Here is a 23655-nt window from a genome sequence, read left to right as displayed (position 1 = left end):
TCTAGCTTCTAGAATTTAATGAATTGAAAAAAAGTATATTTAAGCTACCATTTATGGGATATTTCTTTTGTGCCAGACACTATGCTGATTCATCTCATTGAATTCTCTGATGTAATTTTTTTTTAAGATTAAAGAAAGATTTTGTTTATTTATTTAAGGGGGAGAGAGAGAGAGAGCATAAGTGGGGGGAGCAGTGGGCAGAGGGAGAAGCAGACTCCCTGCTGAGTGGGGAGCCTGATGCGGGGCTCAATCCCCGGACTCCAGGACCATGACCTGAGCTGAAGGCGGATGCTTCACCGACTGAGCCCCCCCAGGCACCCCTTTCCAATGTAATTCTTAGTAGCTTCACTTGGCAGAGAAGGAAGCTGGGCTCAGGCAGGGGCTTGTCCCAGCCCGTGGAGCCCATAAATGGCGAAACCAGGATTCAGACGCAGTCTGTCTCCGCTTATGACTGCCTTGATGTTTCGTTGTTTTTTTCTTTTTTAGATTAATCCGTATAATGATGTTTCAGAGGACTTGGAGCCGTATGTGTGGTAACGTCAGCTTTATCTTATACTTCCCTCGGACATGTGGTGTGAGATGATGTTATCAGGGACCTGTGAGGGCGGGGAATGTTCTGTTGCCCACTCAACAGCTCTGAGTCCAACATCAAGTGTCTGTGAGTGGTGGGGGATAGGTACCTTCTTGCATCCCTGGCGAGACAGGTGGCTCAGGGGCCCCACATTATCCCCTTCCCAGTTGTAATACTGCTTGAATGTCCCTTAACCAGCAGAGGGCAGACCTGTGGTCCCAATCGACAGAAGTGGGCAAAGAACATTGTTCCTGAAGGTTTGGAACGGAGGGGGAAAGGCTTAGGAAAATGGCACCTGCATCCCTTGCTTGTCCAGAGGTGGGGCCGTTTTTATATTTTTGTGGGCAGTGTATTTCATTGTCCTGTTCTTTAAAAAAAGTGCATAGCCTCCTTCCAGAACGATAAAGTTGAAAGACCACCTTAATTTGGTCTCTTCTTCCTGCCTTACCACTATTAAGCTGATCTTGGTCTGTATTACAGTCACAGGAGCAAGAACGGTCTCTACTGGGAAATACCATTAAGAAGGAGAAGGTTTTCCTCTGCATCCTCCTATTTGGTAAGTTCTCACAGGCTCAGTGGGGCCATGTGTTCAGGCCCCAGCATGCTACCTTTAGAGAGGACAGGCACACCGGTCCTTTTTTAATAAAAAAGGAAATTACCCACAGAACCTTTAGCCAAAATTCTATCTGGGCTGAAACTCTGATGGATTTACCCAAATCTTCATTTTTACATGCTCACCTGCATGAAAACCGCAGGAAGGGTAAACAGAAAGTTCTCCAAGTTTGTTCCGTTTCCCAGAGAAGCAGGCTTTCCCCTGCTGCCTGGCCTTTCTGGAGCTCCTCGTGTAACTAGCTACGTGCCTGGCAGAGCCATATTAATCATGATAAGCTGTTCACGCAGAGGCCTTTCCTTTCCTGTCTGTGTTACCACCCGCATTTCTGTCGAGTTGAGCGTTTTCAAAATCTCTCTTGGATGCGAGTGGTGGAACATGGTATTGGGAGCATTTCCTTCCCCTTCAAGCTCTGCTCTTCACTCCCAGACATGTCTGATTACGTTCAAGGTTGTTGCTAAGCCTAGTACAATGGTTGTTTGGGAAGAAATCCAAAGAATGTCACAGATTTGGTTTGTTTGATGAAGGGGAAGCCCCCCTCTGAGCAATGAGTTTCCTCCAGAAACAGCCCACCTCTTGGATTCAGGTGCTAGCCGTGATTTTAGAGTAATTAGTTCTTTGCAAACAATACGAAAGGACAAAAGTTTCAAGGTGTGGGATCTCCATGGCAACGACTCAAATTCCCTGCCTTGCCCAGGTTTCAGAATGGTAGGAGCTGGTCATGACATTCCTCTGAAATTGGCCAAAGCCTCAAGACCCGCAGGGTTGCCCATTCAGGGCCAAGAATCCAAATTTTTGCATCTCCCAGGCAAAATGTCCTGTTAGGTGGGTGTGGTGGGCGGAATAGTGCCCCCACCAAGGTATGTCCCTGTCCTAATCCCTGTATCCTGTGAATATGACCTTACTTGGAGAAAGCGTCTTTGCAGATGTAATTAAGAATCTCATGATGAGATTATCCTGGATTTAGGGTGGGCCCTAAATCCAAAGTCGGGTATTCTTACAAGAAAACAAAGAGGGAGATTTGAGGCGTGGACACGCAGGGCAGAGCCCATATGAAGACAGAGACAGAAGTTGGAACAATGTGTCTGCAAGCCAAGGGTTGCCAGGGTCCACAAGAGGCTGGAAAAGGCAGGAAGGTCCTCCCCTGGAGCCTCCAGAGGGAGCGTGGCTCTGCTGTGACCCAGATTGGAGACTTCTGGCTTCCAGAACTGTGAGAGAATACATTTCGGTTCTTTGAGACCTCCAGCTTGTGGTACTTTGTTACCACGGCCACGGGAAACTCGTATCTGGATGACTTCTGCTCCCCCCATCCCATGCTTTCTGTGCTTCAGTTACGGCCAAGAGCCCTTTACCATTGACCCGAGAGCACACTTGCTGCATAAGAAAAGAAAAAGGGAAAACAGATTTGGGGTGGAACGCACCCTGGCCAGGTCATCAGAACACAGTCTGGGGTCCGCAGGGTCGACCTGGGCTACAGGTGCTCATCCTGGGCACCCCGAGCAACAACTCTAGGTCCGGCTCATTGCCTGTTCTGTCCTTCCGTCTGTTGCAGCTTCACTGGAGAGCTCGGATCCATGCTGCTACTCCTTTCACACTCTGGTCAGAATCCCTGTTCTGTGGCATCATGAATGGTTTCCATGGAAATGAAAGGTTGAGATAGAACGGTGCCAACATACATCTGAACTTTAGAATTAAACAAGGGCTATTGTTTCTGCCAGCCGTGGGGTTTCATTCATTCTGAAGATGTCACAGGGGGGTTTGGAATGTGTGTCCCTTACTTCCTGATTTTTCTGCCACATTCCAGACCACCTGGCTAATGAAATGTGGAGCGGCATGGGAGCACCTCGAATCTTCACGTACCTCACTCTTCAGGCTGTCTCCTAGCTTTGCCTGTGCATGGAAATGTCAACAAGTAAGGTGAGATTTGCTGTAAATAACCAGATGGTCCCCACGGGGTAGGCTGCAGGTGAGGTGGAAATCCTAGCAGGAGACATCACGGCCAAAACTTCACCAATCGAAACTCACCTCTGGTTTAGTGCATCTGAACAAGCACACAGAAGGGGGAAGGCAGACCCAGGGCGATGGGCTGGCCTTCAGGACCTTGAGGACAGGGGCTGGGAGTCCACACTGCTTCCTGCCAGTACCTGAGGCACGGCCTCCGTCGTGCACAGAATTCTCCAAGGGTCAGTCACAGGGAGAAGCAGACCGTAACCAGCCCTCTAACCAGCTCCTGGGAACTGATGTGCCCTGGGCAGAGAAGCCCAGGTACGGATTCCGAATCACTGGGGCTCTGCACCCTCGCCTTACAGGAGATGTCACCTGGTGACTCTTACTTCAGAGTAGGTAGGGTGACTATATATATATATATATATTTTTTTTTTTAAGATTTATTTATTTATTTGAGAAAGAGAGAGCGCACAGAGGGAGAGGGAGAAGCAGACCCCCCGCTGAACTGGGAGCCTGACACGGGGCTCCATCCCAGGACCCTGGAATCAAGACCTGAGCCGAAGGCAGACGCTTAACCAACTGAGCCACCCAGGTGCCCCTAAATTTTATTTAATTTTAATTAATATAAATTTAAACGGCCACATCTGGCTAGTGGCTACTGTATTGCACGGTGCAGACCTAGACAGTTTCAGCCAGTCTTATAGCCCTAAGGTTCTGAGTCCCAAATTTGTCCAACTGCCTCAGCCTCTCTCCTAACATCCAGACCCAAATATATCCGATTTGTTGTATTTACTTGTATGTCTAACATACATATGTATGTATGTATTTCAGACTTAACATAGTCAAAACTAACCTTCTGATCACAATATAATACCACTTTGAACGCCTTCGTGTGGCTATTAAAAAACAAACAAAGTAGGGGCGCCTGGGTGGCGCAGTCATTAGGCATCTGCCTTCGGCTCAGGGCGTGATCCCGGCGTTCCGGGATCGAGCCCCACGTCAGGCTCCTCCGCTGGGAGCCTGCTTCTTCCTCTCCCACTCCCCCTGCTTGTGTTCCCTCTCTCGCTGGCTGTCTCTCTCTGTCTAATAAATAAGTAAATAAATAAATCTTAAAAAAAACAACAACAAAGTAGCAGGTGCTGGCAAGGATGTGGAGAAATTGGAACACCGTGCACCTGCCGTTGGAAACATAAAAAGGTGCAGCTGCTGTGGAAAGTGACAGGGTAGTTCTGCAGAAGTTTAAACAGGATGGCCGTGTAATTGAGGAATTCCACTCCCAGGTATATATCGCAAAGGACTGGAAGTGGGGACTCACACAGACATTTGGACACCCGTGTTCTTAGCAGCGTTATTCACCGTGGTTGAGAGGTGGGAGCAGCCCAAGTGTCCATCAACAGCCGAATGATAGACTAGAGGTGGTCCATGCACACACAGAATATTATTCAGCCTTAAAAAAGAAGCAGATTTTGACATGTGACCGTGGGGATGAACTTTGAAGTCCCTCCATCATTAGTGGAATAAGCCAGTCACAAAAGAACAAGTATTGTGAGAGTCCACTTATGTGAGTTTCCTAGAGTAGTCACCTCCTAGACACAGAGCAGGATGGCAATGGCCAGGAGCTGGGGAGCAGTGGAGTGTTCAAGGAGTACGGAGTATCAGCCAGGGAAGGTGTAGAAGTTCTGGAGGTAGGTGGCGGTGATGGTGACACCACAAGGAATGTATTTTTTAAAAAATATTTTATTTATTTATTTGGCAGAGAGAGAGACAGGCAGCGAGAGAGGGAACACAAGCAGGGGGAGTGGGAGAGGGAGAAGCAGGCTCCCAGCAGAGCAGGGAGCTCGATGTGGGGCTCGATCCCAGGACCCTGGGATCACACCCTGAACCGAAGGCAGATGCTTAACGACTGAGCCACCCAGGCGCCCCAACAAGGAATGTATTAAGTGCCACACAGCTGTAGAGCTAAAGATGGTCGAAATGGTATATTTTGTCATGTAAAAAACCTGACTTTTCTGACATTTCTTTCAAACCTGCTCCTTTTCGGCAGACTTTTCATCAATACCAACTCGATTTTTCCATTTGTTGAAGTGAAAGACCTCTTCTCCCTCTCGCAGCCCACATTCGGCACACCTGTACATCTCAGCCCGACATGCGTTCAGAGCCTCACCGCATGTCACATCACCCAGCATGCTGGGCCACGGATCACCCCGCCACACACCTGCCCGCTGACTTCTCGCGTCACCCGGAGCCACAGCACGTCTTTGCTCTGACCCGAAGGCCCTGCGTTATCTGTCCTGCTACACAGGCCTCCTCCGTTTCTTCGGACACCCCAGGAATGTCCCCACCTGCCGTTCTCTCTGCCTGCAGGACCCTTTGCCCCAGATCTGCATGGCCCGGCCCCTAGCCCCCACCTTCTTAGGCATGCACCCCTATCTCAGTGGCCCTTCCCAGTTTACTCTGTCAAAACTTTCAGCACCCCTCCCCCCACTCCCCCCCCACTTCCCCCTTCCCCACACTTCCTATCCTTCTTGCTTGGTTTCATCTTTTCCTCATTCACATTCATCAATAGCTAACATATTATATGTTTTATTCATCTTGTTTATTTTCAGCCTCCCCACTAATATGTATGGTGGTTAAGGCAGGGGTTTTAAACTCTCTTTCGTTCTCTGCTTCCCCCCACCCCATGCCCAGATCAGGACCCAACATACAGCTGGCACTCAATACGTATTTGTTAAATTAATGAAGGAATCCAGACGGTGAGGGAATTGCTCAGGACCCATCCCTTTCAGGGACTCTTCTTTGACTGACGTGAACACCTCATCTCTTCAGGGTTCAGTCGACGTGAAGCACCTTCACAAGCTCGGTTTACTTTTCATCTAAGTCCGTGGTTCTCAGGGCGATGTTATCCTCTTAAGGGACAATTGTCAGGAGACATTTTTACTTTAGTTTATTTATTTTATTTTTTATTTTTATTTTTTTAAAAAGTAGATTCCATGCCCAGCGCAGAGCCCAATGCTTGAACTCACGACCCTGAGATCAAGACCTGGGCTGAGATCAAGAGGCAGACGCTTAACCAACTGAACCACCCCAGCGCCTGTCAGCAGACATTTTTGGTTGTCAAAAGGGGCAGGATGTGTGTCCCTGCACTCTAGTTGGACAGCTAGGATGCAGGAGAGCTCCCCACGACAAAGGGTTATCCTAACACAGTGTCACTTGTGCCGAGGTTGAGAACCCTTCATTCAGCCTAATCATGTGAGGTGCTATCTAGGCTGCGTGTAATGAGAGGTGAATTCCTTTCAGGCTGTTTTAGGCTGAACTGTGTCCTCCAGAAAAGATACCCTGAAATCCCAAGCCTCAGTTGTAGCATGGTAGACATTGAGAACATTGAGAACCCTTCATTCAGCCTAATCATGTGAGGTGCTATCTAGGCTGTGTGTAATGAGACATTGAGAACATTGAGCAATGTGACCTTATCTGGAAATAGGGTCTTTACAGAGGTCATCAAGTTGAGATGGGGTCATTCCGGTGGGTCCTAATCCAGCGTGACTCCTGTTCTTATAAAGAAGGGAAATCTGGACTTAGACACGCACCCAGGGAAGACCAGGTGAAGACAGAGGGAGGGATGGCTGTGCCACTAGAGCCATGTAGCTTCAAGCCCAGGGACAGCAAGGGCTTCCGTCCACCACTGAAGCTAGAAGCCACAGGGAAGGATCCTCTCGTCTCGGGTCCCCAGGTAGAGCTCACGGCTGCCCACACCTTGGCCTCCAGACTGTGAGAGAGTAAATTTCTGTTGTTTTAAACCACCTAGTTTTTCACACTGTGGTAGGGCAGCCCCAGGAAACGAATACAAGGGCAGAGCCAGTGCTAAATCCAAAATTGATACTAATGGGGTTGATACCCTGTGACCATTAAATTAGTGTCTGGGAAAAACGAGAGATTTCACCAGGATTGTGGTTAGATTCTCATCTGGGAGGAGAGACAAGGATATTTAGTCTTTTGGGTATTATGAAACTCATGACCTAGAGTCGGCCAAGAGCACTTGGATAATAGATGTTCAAGCCGCCAGTCGCCAAAGCCTTGCATGGGAAAATTACCCCAGCACAAAGTGGTTTTTGCTAATATTAACTTTGGTTCTATTTCAGATCAATGGAGGCAAAAAACCAGGAGATCCCATAAATCCCGTTGAGCCTGTCACAGCTGCCAAATTATGCCCTGATAAAGCTTTTGGTGGCTAACGATATGGCCGTTCACCCGGTGTGGATGCGACTGGGAGGGGGCTTTCTGGAGAGCATCTGGCCCGCGGTGGAGACACTTGTCATAGAGCGTTATCTGAAGGCTCTTTGGCTCTAATGAAGGGTGAAGCTTTGAATGTGATTATTTCTAAACAAATAAATAATGAGGATAATTTAAAAATAAACAAAGATCGGGATTTAAAGGCTACTTATTGTCCCAGGACCAAGATTAACGGTGAGTGGCAAGTTTTCGTGAGAGATAATGTCTTTTCACATATAAAAGATCCTATTGATTTCCTGTTGGTATTATTCGGAAAATGTGCAGTGCGTATCTACGGAGAAGAGACAATCTTCCATCACTCGCTTTATGGGAGGAGAATGGTTATTGTATCTCTTCCCATAAAATATAATCTCTTTTCCTCCTCCAAAAAAAAATCTATCTGTTCCTCTGGGAATTTCCATCTGTAATCTGGGAAAGTGAATTGATTTTTTTTTCTTTTCTTTTTCATGTGCCAGTATTTTTATATTTGGCTTCTTTACATTTTCTCATTGTTCTCTGGAGTCTGGTTTTTCTAGATTGTTATTTGAGCGCATCTAAAAATTCCTTTAAAGTCAGTGCCATTGACACACACACACACACACACACACACACACACACACACACACACACGATGGTGGATGTCAGGTTCCCTGTGACTCGCTTAGGAGGAGAGCCCCTCCCTCATCCTCCACTGGGGGCTGGTGTGAGTGCCGAGGAGGGCTTTGGAGGCAACGAGAGGTCGTCTACCATGTTGCAACAGGATAAAAAGGCAAAAAACCCAAATCACCGAAGGAAGGAAATGTTCTTCCCGAGGATTGGGGTTCTCAGCATTACCTCCGGGCATTTCTTCAGGATCAATGAAGATACAAGGGCAAAGTCCTTCATATTTAAATATCATGCTCTGAGCAGTGGCTTCCCAAGCTATTGAGTTTGGCCACGAAGAGATTAGCAATGCAGTCCTGTCCAGATCTTACACGGGGAGGTCTGCGAACTATAGCTCCAAGCTGCAAAGCCCGTCCTGTGGCTCTGTCTTCACCTCTTTATTAACACAGACCCTGCCTCAATTCTCCTAGCCCAAACCTACCCACCCTTCCAGGTGCAATCCCTCCACAGCCCCCTGCCACGCTTTCTGCCCTCTATGCTAGTTTTTCTCTCTTCCCCGAACCCCTGTGGTAGCCTGGATGGACCATCCCAGCCAGTACTGGATTATAACTATGTCTCATTCTCTCTGTACGTGTGCTCTTCTCCAGGACCGTCGTGGGCCTGCTCTTCATGCTTCGCTCCCCATTCTCTCCCTCCACTTTTGCGCTGTGCCTGGAGCCGACCGTTTATTTTGCACTATTACTAGATGATTTTTTTTAAAGCCTAAAAAAAAAAAGTATATATATATATATATATATATATATATATATATATATATATATATATATATAAATGTGTGTGTTATATTGTAAATCTCAATGTTATGGGCTGAAATGTGTCCCCCCAACTTCACACGTTGAATTCCTAATCCCCAGCACCTTAGAATGTGACTGTATTTTTAGAGAGGTCTTTAAAGAGGTGGTTAGGTCAAAATGAGGTCATTAGGGTGGGCCCTGATCCAACAGGACTAGGGTCCTTATAAGAAGAGGAGGTGAGACACGCACAGACGCGCAGAGGGACGACCACGTGAGGACACACGGAGAAGGTGGCCAGCCATGAGCCAAGCAGAGAGGCCTCAGAAGAAATTAACCTGCCAACACTTTGCTCTCAGACTTCCAGCTTCCAGAACGGTGAGGATGTAAATTCCTGTTGTGTAAGCCCCCAGTCTGTGGCACTTCATTACGGGAGCCTTAGGGAACTTGTCTCATCAACTAGTCACAGAGCCTAGTGACACAGGACAAAGGCCAAATTTCTTAGCTTTGGTCAAGACCTTTTATGTCCTTGTCTCACCCCAAATTCCCAATCTGTCTCCTCCTTTCCTGTCGTATCCCTCCGGACACCCTATCTGGGTGACTCCCAGGCTGCTCCTACCCCAGATTCCCTCCCATCTCTGCCCCTTGTCCTCAGTGCATTCCCTTCCCAGACAGCTCTCTCTTCTTCCCCCAAATGCAGACCCAAACCAAGGCCAACCCAAGCCCAAATCCTCCTAAAGCTTCAGCAATAATCCATTACCTAGAAAGAATCATAGAGGTTTTTTGTGGATCATGCAGTGGTTTTCAAACTGTGCTCCCCAGGATCTCCCTCAGGGGCTACCGTGTATAACGGGGGGGGGGGAGGGGGGCAGCAACGAAAAGGGTCAGCCCCTCCCAGCCATCCACCAAGCAGGGAGCTGCTGGACTTTTTTCTGTGTGATTTGTTTGCCTTTCCACGTGTTACTTAAAAAAGGGCTGTGCGGTGCTGGAAAGCACCCCCAAAACTCCTATCCTGGATGGAATGACGACACAATGTCCAAAAAAGTCATACAAAGCTAATGGTCCTTGCTCAGGAAACACTTAGGCTAAACAAAGCCTGTAACTTTTATCTAGATTTCCTAGAACTGGACTCATTGCAAGGGATAAACTCAATTATCAAAACTCATTGACTCCGAAAATGCAGCTTCCAAATACTACTGCCCATTCCAATTCATCAGACAGGCAGCTGTTACGCTGTTAATGTAATCATGACTTCCCTGGTTATTAATCTATTTTCTAAGTGTGAAAGGATGGCCGTTTGGATTCTCTGACACAGATGTGGACATTTGCCAGGTCACATCTGGCCGGGGGTTTGTCGAACAATGACTTCATGAAGAAATCAATTCCTGTCCCCTTCGGCTGACCTTAGGGCTGTCTTCTCAGGCTCGCTTTTCTCTATTGTAATCTAAAAATTAAATTTCAGTCTTTATGATTTATGCAGTGCTATTTCTTTCAAATTTTAGCAGCTCATCTTGTGTGTTAAGGAGGTCTCAATGAGGCAAGGAGGGGGGAAGGTCTGTAATTATGTCCCTCGCAGAATGAAGCTAATGTCCCTGCTGCGACGTTTGGAGCACGTTTCCTTGGACCTTTTTGTTTCAGAGTTCTGGCCAGAAGATTTCCTACCTGTAGGACTTACTGCTTTCTTCAGCTAGCCTTTCAAGATCAAATATCAAATATCCACCTGTGAATGGACAGTGGGTGTACTGAATGCCCATGTAAGTGAATCAGGAACGTGTGGCTAAATACGCAAGTTCCTCCTCGTTTCCCGCCCCCAACCTGCCAACGCGCGCCCAGCTCTTGAGCGTCAGGTCCCTGGATATTTTCAGAGAGAAAGGCAAGTCCCTTGGAATCAAGGTGAGGTTATTTGTTCTGAGGCGGTTGGATGTTCTGTTGCGATGGGAACCCTCTTCCTTCCCTCTCCTCTGCTTTTTCTCATAAAATTCCATAACTAGATTCATAAGTCAGTATCATCCATCTGATTACTCTGTTTCATCAGAGATGCCTATGTCATAGATCTCCTATGTTTCTGATCAGTTACCATGGATATGGTTTCGGTTATCAGAGTTCTCAGCAACTGCAAGCTGTACTTTGTGGGCTTCACCCACTGTAAGGACTAAACTGCAAAGCTCTCGGTAAACCTCGGTTATTTATTTGTGTTTAATTCCTTTTCATGGAAGTGGAAGGATTACAGATCCAGGGGAGACAGTGGGGAGGGGAACTGAAGAATTGGACCATATGCTTGTTTATTACCCAACATTTGCTTCTCATCCTCACTCAGAGCATACATTCCGAACGTGGTTGAAGCTTTGGGGACACTTCCCTCGGAGACGGCGGAGTTTGGGGACCTTTTAATCATTTCCTTCCTCTCCCTGTCATGCTCAACACACCACGGCATAATTACTTGTTTACCTGTCTGCCTCCTCCCCTCCCCCAAGGCTACACACTGAGGTCCTTGAGAGGAGCCCCCCGGCTTATCACCGCATCCCCAAATCCTGGCAGAGCGCCTCCCGGTTCTGATTATGTCTTTTCTTGTATGTTTCTCCTCTCAGCTGAAAAGTGCAGGTAAAGCTAAGATCCCTTGTTTGAGACAGGGCTCCTCTGGTTGTGAGAAAAACCTGCTGAGAGAACAGGGGAGAATAACAAGGAGCACCTGCAAGGCTCGCAGGTTTAGGGCTGCTCTGGATGCAGGGCTGCCCTCGGGCTCTGGGGAGTGGGAGTTTGTGGGTTTCCCTCTGCCCATCATTCGGGGAGGCTACTCAGTGCCTCCATTCCCTGCTCTCCTGCTTCTTGCCTTTCACTCAGCATCTCTGCTCTATGGCTTCTGCCGTCCCTGCTTCCCGCTCATGATTTCAGTTGCAGAAGACCCACTGTGGCCTCTCTGACTTCTTTTTACGTCGTAATGTTTAAACTGCAATTTTGAACATTAACTAGTCCCCCTTCTCTTTTGCTCCTATAGTTTCTGCCTTCAAATGCCTAGAGCAACAATCTGGTCCAAGCCATCTTTCTATACCGGACAATACATAAGCAATGGATGGTTGGTCCTCAGGTGAGGGTACCCTTGTCCCAAACAAATATGGCTAGAGGTCAATGTCATATGCTAGAAAACAGGGCTGCTCATGACAGCTTTCCCCAAGCGATATGGGCAGGCCCTGGTGCGGTCACGTGGGTTTGTCTCTACAACACCCAGTGTTGCGTGGCAGCCGTGTGGCTCGGGCTGAATCTCAGCTGGGTGGGAAGGCACTGCTGAAGCCAATCAAGGTAATTTCTCCTCCCCCGTTCTTGGGTTCTCAAAGGATCCAAGGTTGGTTCAGTGCACAGTACTGTTGTGCACTGTTGGGGTGGCCAGAGCGGGAGCCACTCTTGCTTCCACCCTGAGGATGATGTCATTGCCCAAGAGGGCAGAACCCAGGGCAAGGCGGGGAAACTGAGCCAGAGCCAGCAGATGAGGTAGGTCCCGAAGCCCAGGCTTTCTCTGGGCTTTCAGTCAAGTGATCCAATACATTTCCTTGCTGTCGAAGCCAACTTGCTTTGGGTGTTTGTACTTTGCAGCTGAAAGCACACTGTGGAGGGATGAGGGGTAGGAGGTGGAGGGGAGGTTGGGGGAGTCTTGGGGCATGGGAGATAATGGGTCGTGCACATGCCTCAAATGGTTAATTCTGAATCTCAGCGGGAGCTGGACCGCTTTCACAGGCGGCTGGCCTGGGCAATCACGCAGGGTCCTGTGCTTGGCTTAATGCTCTACTGCTGCTGTCTTGAAATTCCACAAAATTTTAAAATGGAGGTCTGCATTTTCATCTTGCAGCAGGCCCACAAATTATATAGCCAGTTCGGGCAGGTGATACGATATATGGGAAAGGAGTTGTAAACTGTAAAGCACTATACAAAACATTTTTTTTTTTATTACGTATAAGCCTCCTGTCCTTCCTCCCAGGGGCTGACGCTACTGTGTGGACCCCCTAGTGTAGTCACCGGTCTTCCTGCCAAGAAACCTCCTGTTCATACACTCCCAACTGTCTGCTGCCAGACCCCCAGTAACCTGCGTAGGCAGTGAGTGGGCTCAGACCCTCTGGGCTTCCACGGGAATGTGGAGAGAAAGGTGGAGAATCATTGCTGATAGAAATTTCTTTTCCATTTCTAGGAATTTGGGGAAGCATATGGCCAAAGTTAAACTAATTGTTTAACTGCTAAACAAGCGAGCAAAGCAAACACACAGACACACAGACACACACGCACACACGTGCACACTCGCTTGCGCTCACGGCTCTCAGATAGAAGGAATGGCTGTCTGGCTCAGCCTGTCCTTTCATCCTGCCGATGTTGTTACTGAGTGAGTGTTACTTTGGAGATAATTAATGTGTCCCATTTTAGTGCAAAAATATACCTTGTCTCAGGTCACATGACAAATGTAACCATAAAAAGTTTAAAATGCTATTATTTAAAATTTATTTTCTCATAAAAAATGGTTCCTGAAATGATCTTAATTTGAATAACTTACTCCATAGTTATGATCCATTACGCCCTGGCCCGGGTCCAGGTTTGGTAATCCGGGAGCCGCGTGAGATCCCAGTCGGGAGTTAGGGCTGTGACCACGGTCTCGATTAGCAAGTCCTTCCTGGGAGGCTCAGTTCTGTGTCTGCCCCATTTTGCATCTGCCTGAAACTCAGGCTGCATATTACCCATTTTACACTCCTTCCCCCCCGCACCCCTAAAATGGCATTTCTTTGTGAAATTACTGTGGAGTTTTAGAGATGTTTAAAAAGTAGACTTTAATGCTTAGATAAGGAAAAGTGCACGACGCTGGCTACAATCGTCAGGACTAACGTCCCCGTTGTGCCTCGTCAGTGATTCTAAATTCTTTGCTTTGGGGATCCCCCTCTCCCAAGCTTTTCTGACCTCTGGGCATCGGAAGTGCTTGGAAGCAGGATCCTATGGTCATCATTTGGTAATATCTGGGGCTTGAACCCCTGAGACACACTCCCCGACTGACCCGTTTGGGTCAGCGTGTACCCTCTCTGCAGTGACACACTTCCCCTAGTCGTTAGTGGGTGCCTGTACCCTCCAAACCCACAGGGGTCCTGGGCAGCGCCTACACTGAGTAAAATTCTCACATGTGGCAGGTACAAAATCATGGGCTATCGGCTCCATTGCTAATCTGCACGGGCAAGGTCAGGAATTAGAAAACGTTCACCTTCCAAATCAGGACCTCACCACACCCAAGTAGCCTGCTGTGTTAGCCTCACCACACCTCCACCCACGTTTGCTCCCTGTGCCTGGTGCCTGGTGGGCTTTTGTTTTGTTCTTGGTCCCTGGGCCAGCAGCATCGGCATGCCTGGGCACTTGCTAGAAATCAGGATCTCTGGCCCTTCTCAGACCTGCTGAATCAGACACTGCGTTTTAACCAGCTTCCCCGGCGAATGAGTGCACGTTCAGGTTGGAGAGGCTCGGGTCTCAAGGGCCAGGCCCCATTCGGGCTGCCCCCTCACACACCTATGTCTCCTTCTCTCCCGCCCCCTCCTGCAGGTGTCTGGGGCTCTGACTCCAGCAGCGTGGAGCTAGCATCAGGGAAATGTCTATGCTGCTCTTTCTGTCTTAGCTGCTGGGAGTTGGCAAGCACGAAGGCACCGCCTGGCAGGGCTCGGCGAGCCCTGCAGCTGGGTGGGAGCGGGGGCAGTGGCCGGCCAACCTGGGGACCCTGCTGGTCCTCCTGTGCCTCCTCGCTCCTGGGCAGTGGTTCTGGACGGGCTGGCTGGGGCAACGCTGGGCGCCTGGTCCCTCCTCCTGTGCCCCAGCCTCTCAAGAGCCGAGGAGAAGGTGTGAAATGACTTTGACCTTGGCGTCTAGTCCGATCCCTCTCGCTCTGAAAGTGCTTCTACATGTTGGCCTGGTACGTTCTGAGCGCTGCGGAGTTTTGGCAGAGTGTCCGATAAGTATTTTTAGTTCCTTCCTCCTTAATGTTTGCCAGAAAACCACAGTCATTACTCATGAGCAGGGCAAATTTCCTTCCTCCCGGTCTCCAGAAGAGTTTGGGTCTGCCCTCAGATGCCCACTGAGCGTCCCCTGCCCTGGCTTCGGAGTTGCCTCTGGAATCAGCATGAAGCCAAACACCCAGCACAAAGCACAACGCCGTGGCATTTTTTAACAGAAAGAGCCCCGACTTAAAAAAAAAATGTATTTTAAAAATTGTAGTAAATATATATAACAGAAAAAGTACCATTTTTAACCATTTTAAGTGTATACAGTTTGTTAGCATTAAGTACATTCAGTGTTGTGCACCCATCACCACCCTCCATCTCCAGAACTTTCTCATCTTCCCAAACGCAAACTCTGTCCTCAAGAAACTCTCACTCCCCATCCATCCCCGTCCCCCAGCCCCTGGCTGCCACTCTTCTTCTCACTGTCTCCCAGCATGTGACTCCGCTAGGACCTCACGAGACGAGACGGATCACACAGTGTTTGTCCTCTTGTGACGGGCACACTCCAGGGAGCATAACATTTTCAAGGTTCATCCACGTCTAGCGTCCTAAGCTGTTAAATAAATCACTCCTGTAACAAGAGTAATGCTAAATTAAAGCACAACTACATTTTTTGTTTTAAGCCAGTAGTTTCTGATTAGTCCTAGTGCATGTTTGCTAAGACAGGGCAGCTCTGCTTTCAAAAGAGGGATAGCAAACTAGGAGGATACCGAGCACAGACCACCCCTTGGCTCCTTCGTGGGAACGGTCGGGGGAAAGCTGCCTTGGCCCCATCAAAGTCCACAGGATTAGGGTGTAGATCTTTCCACAAATGCCAAGACGCCAATTACCTCTGCCAAGGGGAAAGTGCCTGCATTCTCAGCATCTTCAATTTTGGTTCCCTGTGTGGATCTTATTTTTAATGGCAGTACCTTCCAGACCACAAGGGACAAGGCTCCCTCAGAAAAACCTCACCATTGGTGGAGGGATAATGGCCCTAAGGATCTAGTTCAGTAAACACAGGATTCTTTTGTGATGCACTTTTCCAAATGAAGTGCACACTTTGGGATTAATTAAACTCTTTTCTAGCTGCCTGCCAGTGTAACCTTTCTTTTATGCTTCTTAGGGGGGCACACGATGTAAAAAGTCAAATCTATTATGTTCATGACTTGGAGGAAAAGATCTGGGACAAAATTACCTTACACACTGTTGTGTTTCTTTCTTTCTTTCTTTTTTTTTTCCTGAGCATTGGATCAAATGCAGAGCTCCCTGAGCTGTGTGCCAGCTAAACAACAGATTTGACCCAGAAGAAGAGTGACTTAGAATTAAAGTCATACAGACCGCTGGCGACAGTGTGAACCCCCGATTTCTTGGCACACTTGGGGGGCTGTTTAAGAGGTACGCAAAACTGGAGTGCTGGATGCTTAAACCACAGCCATGTTCTTGCTCCAATCTTGTGGCGATTTTGATGCATGACATTTAATTAATTTTACAGTTAATTCTTTACATTGTTCCTCTCTTGACTGTCACTCACTGATCTCTCAGCTGGTTGGGAAAAGTCTGTGTCAGTCATTACCCTTGCTGGAGCCCAGACAGGGTCATCTGGCCACAGCGGGAGGCAGCAGCGAGAAGCAGCAGGCATGAAGCCGAGACAAGATTTCAGCACGAGGGCGGTTTCCTGGAAGAATCTTGGTCTAGAAGCTCCCAGGTCTAGAAGTGTCCCATGAGTACCTTTCAAAGCTTCTCTTTCCCTGGCCTCGACCTCCAGGAGCTTTGAAAAAATGCTTGCATTTTTAAGACTTTTTCCCCTGTTATGTCAAAATCACACACACGCACACACACACACACACACACACACACACACACACACACACACAGAGGCACGCACACACGCGGCAACAAATAAGTAGAAAAGAGATAATGTTGGGCGCGACTGGGTGGCACAGCGGTTAAGCGTCTGCCTTCGGCTCAGGGCGTGATCCCGGCGTTATGGAATCGAGCCCCACATCAGGCTTCTCCGCTGTGAGCCTGCTTCTTCCTCTCCCACTCCCCCTGCTTGTGTTCCCTCTCTCGCTGGCTGTCTCTCTCTGTCGAATAAATAAATAAAAAAAAAAATCTTAAAAAAATTTTTTTCAAGAAAAAAAAAGAAAAGAGATAATGTTGAAAAGCAACTTTCTCCCCTGACATCCCCAGCCCTCCCCCCAAAGTGACTTCACCTGTTCCCTGTTTTAATTCTTCCAGAGTTTCCCCATGCTGTTCTAGGGTTACACCTCTACTGCTGGATTTGTCAATTTGGGGCACTTACCTTTTGACTCCTAACTAGAAAGATGAGGCTTAACTCACCTAACTCCATCCTTTCTCCTTTGCCCTCTTCTCTCTTTTATGTTTATAACTTCTTTCTTTCTCTTTCCTTCCTTCCTCCCTTCCTCCCTTCCTTCCTTCCTTCCTTCCTTCCTTCCTTCCTTCCTTCCTTCCTTTCTTCCTTCTTTCTTTCTTTCCAAGATTTTATTTATTTATTTAACAGAGAGAGAGCACAGTAGGGGGAGTGGCAGGCAGAGGGGGACACAGGCCTTCCGCTGAGTGGGGAGCCCTATGTGAGGCTCGACCCCAGGATCCCGGGATCACGACCCAAGCCGAAGGCAGATGCCCAACCAACTGAGCCACCCAGGCGCCCCTATAGCTGCTTTCTTGAGCCAGCAAGCACATACCATAAAATCCACCCTGTTCAAGTGTATAATTCAGTGGTTTCTTCGCGTGTTCGCAAAGCCGTGCAACCACATCTAAAGCCAGCACGTTTTGCATTTTGTCCCCCACTGAGAAACCCCATCTCCATCAGCAGACAGTCCTTCATTCTTCCCTCCTCCCAGCCCCTGGCAACTACTCATTTCTCCACATCCTCACCAACACAAGATACTTGTCTTTTTTCTCATGGTCCTCCTAGTGGATGTGACGTGGTTTGTGACCGTGGTTTTGACTTGCATTTTCCCTGCTTACTAAAGATTTTGAGCATCTTTTCATGAGCTTACTGGCCATTCATCGATCTTTGGAGAAACGTCTATGCAGGTCTTTTGTCTTTTTAAATTGGGCTGATTGTTTATTGTTGGGGTGTCAGAATTCCTTATGTATTTTGGGTACCAGATCCTTACCAGATACATGATTTACAGATCTTTTTTTTTTTTTTTTTTTTTTACCATTTTATGGGTTGTCTTTTCACTTTCTTGATGGTGTCCTTTGAATCACAAATATCTTAAATTTTGACCAAGACCAATGCATCTATTTTTTTTTTTTTTTTGCTGTTCATACTTTCAGTGTTGTATATAAGAAATCATTGCCTAGTCCAAGGTCATGGAGATGTACTCCTATGCCTTCTTCTAAGATTTTTATAGTGTCAGCTCACCCGTGAAGGTCTCTGGGGGATTATGTTGAATCTGTGGGCCAGTTTGGGGAGCAAATATCTTAACAACGGTCAATCTTCCAGCCCGTGAACATGGATTCCACTCATTTAAGTCTTCCTGAAGTTCTTTCAATAGTATGTTGTGGCTTTCAGGTTTTGCTGCAGTTGTAAGTGGAATTGTTTTCTTAATTTCATTTTCAGATTGTTTGTTGTTAGTGTATGAAAATATAATTGATTTTTATATATTGATTTTGTATCCTGCGGCCTTGTTGATCTTGTTTATTGGTTCTAATAGTGCGTGTGCGTGCATGTGTGTGTCCCTTAGGATTTCCTATATGGAAAAGCATATCATTGGTGAATAGTTTTATCTCCATTTTCCCAATTTAGATGCTCTTTTTTTTTAGCTGAATTGCCCTGGCTAGAACTTCTAGTTCGATGTTGGACAGAAGAGGTGAGAACGGCCATCCTTGTCTTGATCCTGATCATAGGGGTAAGTATTCAGTCTTTCACCATGAAGTGTCCTGTTAACCGTGGGCTTTCCGTAGATGCCTTTATCAGGATGAGGAAATTCCCTTCTATTCCTCGTTTGTTAAGTGCTGTTAAGTGAAGGAGTGCTGGATTTGGTCAAATGTTGCTTCTGTGTCTGTTGAGGTGATTATGTCGCTTTGTCAGAGAGAGAGAACAAGCAGGGGGAGCGGCAGGCAGAGGGAGAAGCAGGCCCCCTCTGAGCAAGGAGCCCAATGAGGGACTCGATCCCAGAACCCTGGGATCATGACCTGAGCTGAAGGCAGACGCTTAAACGACTGAGCCACCCAGGCGTCCCTATGGTTGATTTTCACATGTTAAACCAACATGGCATTTCTGGGTGAAATCCCATGTGGTTATATAATCCTTTTCATATGTTGCTGGACTTTATATGCTAATATTTTGTTGAAGTTTTTGCATCTAATTTCAAAAAGGATACTGGTATGCGATTTTTGGGAGATGTGTTTATCCAGTTTTGGTATCGGAATGCTCGCCTCATAGAATGAGTTGGGAAGTGTTCCCTCTTGCTTTATTTTTGGGAAGAGTTTATGAAGGATTGGTATGAATTCTCGTCCAGACATTTGGTGGAACTCACCGGTGAAGCCACAGAGGCCTGGGCTGTTGTGTGGGAGGGTCGGTAGGAGGGGGAGTTTTTGTTTACTAATTCAGTCTCTTGTAGGTCTATTCGTATTTTTTTTTCTTTTTTTTTTAAGAGAGAGAGAGGGAGAGAGTGCATGCTTGGGTTCATGAGCAAGCAGGTGGGGAGGGGCAGAGGGAGAGGGAGAGACGGAGTCCGCAGCAGGCTCCATGCCCAGCGGGGAGCCTGATGTGGGGCTCCATCCCACGACACTGAGATCATGCCCTGAGCCGAAATCAAGAATTGGATGCTTAACCGACTGAGCCACCCAGGTGCCCCAGAGCTTCTATTTCTTGAGTCCCTTTTCGAGTTTTCCCTCTTTTCTTAACGTTTGATATTTACATTATTATTTTAAACCTTCTAAAAGTCATTTTCGTAACTTTAAATAACGGGCTTATGTCTTGATTTCTTGTACATCAACTGTCCACAATTTTACTTGACCCTCCACTTTGTCAGATAAGGATATTTATACCCATCCTTTCCTCCCTTCTTTCTTGTTATATCCGCTAGCTACGCTTTCACAACAGGGTAATGTTTGTGTTCTGACAACACAACCAGACCTTGGGGGCTCTGTCTACAGTGTGAATTGAAAAGCTAAAAACCAATGCATGGCTTTACATCGTGATGATATCCTCAGGAGTGTTTGGTGCCAAGAGTGAACTCTGTGCCATCTTTCCAAATATTAAAAAAAATTATTATTATATTCCATTGATTGCTTAAAATTATGACACATTTTGTTTGCTTCTTTTTTGGGCCTTTCTTTTATTTTTTTTAAGATTTTATTTATTTATTTATTTTTTTGAGAGAGACAGAGCACGAGCTGGGAGGAGAGGGAGAAGCAGGCTCCGCATGAGCAGGGAGCCTGATGTGGGGCTTGATCCCAGGACCCTGGGGATCATGACCTGAGCCGAAGGCAGACGCCCAACAGACTGAGCCACCCAGGAGCCCCAACCATTATTTCTTGTATACTTTCTGTTGTTTTCCCTCCAAGGTCTAATTGCCTTTCTTCCTTCTTCCCTTCCCTTCCCTTCCCTTCCCTCCCTCCTTCCCTCCCTTCTCCCTCCCTTCCTTCCTCTTTCTTTCTTTCTTTCTTTCTTTCTTTCCTTCATGTGACTTGCATTCATCCTATTCTCAGTTCCTTTTCAAGCTCTCATTTATTCCCTTTATTTTCACCAGAGATCTTCCCCCTGGAGCCCCCCGCTTTCCTGCTCCGAACTGGATGATTGCTCACAGGATTCCCAGCAGCTTTTGAAAGCGGTTTTCTGCTCCAGCCCTAACCACTTGGGCCTCCTGCTCTTTGCCAGTAACGTCAGCTCCTCTAATCTCTGGGTCTTCCCTCCTTCCTAGTTAAGCCCTTTCTGAATCATTTCTTCTTCTGATTTTTCTTCCTGCCACCATGGAACTTTGCTTTCACTTGGTTTTTCTGTCTCTAAAAGGAAAAGTCTAGATCTTTCTATAATATAACTTCAGCAGAATTTAGAAGAAGGAAATGAGCTTATATTGAAAATCTGCCTCAGAATGCCCAGGAGAAAGAGGTGTGACACAAAATCAAGGAATTGATTTCATTGTTAATTTCTTGTGACTTTTCCCTGCTTTTGACTAATTCTCTATCCTGCAGGCTAGATTAATTTTTGAGTTTAATATCATTGTATAGCGTTCAATCAGAAAAAGGGATAATCAAGGTTAAAATTGTTATACAATTAAGTTATAGGTTTCCTGTCCTCCTAAACAGGAAATATGAAGAATTTGCTTCTTTAACATTAAAATTAAGCTAAATATTGATAAGTCTATCAGCAAGTTTTTGAGGAAGATAATTTAATGGATAATCCTTGTCGAGTGCTTATTAAACAGAAGACTCCCTACTTCAGTGGACAGAATTTGTATTTGAATCTGATGCTTCACTGGAAATTTTTTGGCTAACTTCAACACATTTTTTGAAAGGAAAAACAAATTGGATGTGCAAGTCTTCTTTGTAAGAAGACAGAAAAATCGTTTTATTATGAGCAGTAACTCAAGAAATCAAGCTTTTACACCTGTGAGTGTTAGGGGTCGGCTGAGTAGATGCTCGGATTGTGACAGACCTCACGGTGTCTCATGTCATATTATAAAGCACATGTCATGATTCAAGTTTTAAAATTTGCATGAAAAATTCAGCCCGGAAAGAAATTAGGATAAATTGGAGAATGTCAAAATCATATAAAAATGAAGATGTTTGACATCACAGGTGACTTAAAAAAATTTTTTTTATCTACGTTCTTTTTTTTTTTTTAAGATTTTATTTATTTATTTGACAGAGACAGCCAGCGAGAGAGGGAATACAAGCAGGGGGAGTGGGAGAGGAAGAAGCAGGCTCCTAGCGGAAGAGCCTGATGTGGGGCTCGATCCCAGAACGCTGGGATCACGCCCTGAGCCGAAGGCAGATGCTTAACAACTGCGCCACCCAGGCGCCCCAACTTTTAAAATTTTTGAGAAGTATTTTTGCCTTCATCAACGCAAACCTTTGGGCAAATGTTGGATCAGATGTGCAAATAATATAAGAAAAATTGCCAACTCATAAAACGTTTACTTGTCTGCCAACCCCCTGTGGTAAATAAGGAAGAAAACCTTATCTTTTGCCACCTTCCCAGTCAAAATAGTTAACAGTTCTAGGCAGGTGGGCTAGTAGCTGTTTGTGAAGCCGACTTGAACACATGCCATCCCAAAGATAATGCATATCACTTAGAACTTGGAATTGACACATCATAGGTTTCCCCCCTTAATTTATAGGGCAATAAAAGCGGTCATAAATGTAGGTGCACTCCACCCTTGCAAAGAGGTACCATTTTTACGATTTTGACAAGTTCACACTCCTGGTTTTACCCTCACAGTGTCCTAGGTTCAAGTATTTAATATTTAACAATCTGTATTCTATAAATAATAGATGTGCCTGTCTTCACAACTGAGTATCAGCTGCAGATTTTATTGTTGACAAGAGTGATAATGTTCTTTCACCTTCTTAACTTTTTATGTTACTGTTAATTTTCCCTTTGTGGCAGAGAGTCGAGGGAGGGGTCTGGGTCATTCCGGAGGAAAATGAGCAGTTATAATCCAATTGGAATCGAGCCCTGGGAGAAGCGTGGGTAATTCTATGACCATTTCAGTGGTTTGAGGTCACAGGCTCATGCATGGAACTCACGGAACCGGAAAGCACCCCAGCCATCATCCACCACCTTCCCGTGATAGGGAGGCAGCCCAGAGTTTCATGTAACACATACTGGGCTCAAATCTCCTAAGTGCAGAGAAGATTCTGCAGGACGGTTTTTGGTGAAGGAATTTGGTCAAGGTCTTATGGCTAATATTAGGAGAGTGGATGAAATTCAATTCAGTTCAAGAAATGGTTGGAAACCATTGAGAAACAAAGTCCTGGCTCCCCAAAAGTTTAGATCATAGGATTTCCTCTGCTGAAAATCCTACAGATGAACTTCTACTACATTAATAATGAAATCCAAATCCAAACTCCTGAAATCCAAACTCCCCATTAGGGGCCAACAAGTACCTTTGAGTTCCCGCTCCTTCCTTCCCTGTCTGGTGTTCATATCAGCTTCTCAGACCAAGCTCATTCTATCCTCAGGGCCATTGTACAGGCTATTCCTTGTGCCTGGTATGCATTTCCTCTAGACAGTCACGGCTCCAGCCAGAACAGCATATCCACCCACGGTCCCGTGCACCCGGTGAGGCATTCCCTGTCCCATTTCCCTGCTTCGTTGATTTCACAGCACCTGTCACACTGCATGCTGCCCTTTTCTGTTTTCTCTCTGGTCGTCCATCCCTTGCTCTGTAAGGGGCGGACATTGTCTCTGTCCTCTCCAACCGTATCATCAGGGCCTGAGCTGGTACAGAAACACAGATATGGCAGAATACAGAGGGCAAACGTTCTGAAAGCAATCACGATGCTATGGGGTGGTGATGCCCCTCTGGCCTTCAAGGCCGGTCTTGGTCAACCCTCTCCTGTAATTCTGCCTTGATGTCCTCCCGAGGAGACAATCTCTCCTTTGTTCTCCCCAGCACTTAATGGGATGTTTCTTGGAATACTTCTGATGTAACAACTTAGTTACTTTGATAGTTAATTTTATGTGTCAATTTGACTGGGCCGGGGGATGCCCAGATTAAATGGTATTTCTGGTTGTGTCTGTGTGTGGGGGTGGGAGGGTTCCGAGTGACAAGAGCCTTGGAATGGATGGACTCAGTAACGTGTAGGTTTGCTTCCCAGGGTGGTGGGTGCCATCGTCCATGGAGGGCCAGAACAGAATTGAAGGCAGAGGAAGGAGAAATTTGCCCC

General features: G+C 46.7%; 1 long non-coding RNA gene across 1 annotated transcript; it reads left to right on the top strand.

Moving 5' to 3' along the window:
• The first annotated feature begins 397 nt into the window (after positions 1-397).
• LOC123796074 (uncharacterized) lies at positions 398-7569 on the top strand. The gene is made up of 4 exons (XR_006780663.2): positions 398-533; positions 1052-1127; positions 2986-3098; positions 7268-7569. It is a non-coding gene; the product is annotated as an uncharacterized LOC123796074 (long non-coding RNA).
• The last annotated feature ends 16086 nt before the right edge of the window (positions 7570-23655 follow it).

Source organism: Ursus americanus, chromosome 33 (genome assembly GCF_024610735.1).
Source record: "Ursus americanus isolate L20-20 chromosome 33, mUrsAme1.1.p, whole genome shotgun sequence".
Classification (NCBI taxonomy): Eukaryota; Metazoa; Chordata; class Mammalia; order Carnivora; family Ursidae; genus Ursus; species Ursus americanus.
Note: the sequence above shows the minus strand (reverse complement) of the source record. Positions and strands in the feature narration are given on the sequence as shown.